At 34.5% G+C, this 403-nt stretch overlaps 1 protein-coding gene across 1 annotated transcript in view; it reads right to left on the bottom strand.

Moving 5' to 3' along the window:
• Window positions 1-403, bottom strand: part of LOC106528474 (E3 ubiquitin-protein ligase SMURF2) — a 58,724-nt gene that overhangs the window by 3,117 nt on the left and 55,204 nt on the right. The gene's annotated exons all lie outside the window — the stretch shown is intronic.

The following is a 403-nucleotide window of genomic DNA, read 5'->3' on the forward strand; positions in this document are numbered from 1 at the left end:
CACATATATAGTGTATATTAGGGGTGCAACGATACAGGAAATTCACGGTTCGGTTCAATACTTTAGTCTCACGGTTCGATATTCTTTCGATACAAAAAAGAGAAATTTCCATGCCCCTTTTAATTTGTAATTTATTTAAATTAAATATGAACATTTGTTTAACCTCAAAAGTACAGTTTTTAAATTAAATGTTGCTGAAACAGCAAGTTTCTCAGTGGATCTGCGCTCTGAAATGCAGCCTAGGTGGAGTAGTCGAACACAGATCCTCTGATCACAGAGCATCTTCAGAAGACAAGTTGATGAAGTAAATTTTTTAAATCTGTATTGTTCGATACGGTTCAATACGGGTACATGTATTGTTGCACCCCTATATGTATGTATGTATGTATGTATGTATGTATGT

Source organism: Austrofundulus limnaeus, unplaced genomic scaffold (genome assembly GCF_001266775.1).
Source record: "Austrofundulus limnaeus strain Quisiro unplaced genomic scaffold, Austrofundulus_limnaeus-1.0 Scaffold384, whole genome shotgun sequence".
Taxonomy (NCBI): domain Eukaryota; kingdom Metazoa; phylum Chordata; class Actinopteri; order Cyprinodontiformes; family Rivulidae; genus Austrofundulus; species Austrofundulus limnaeus.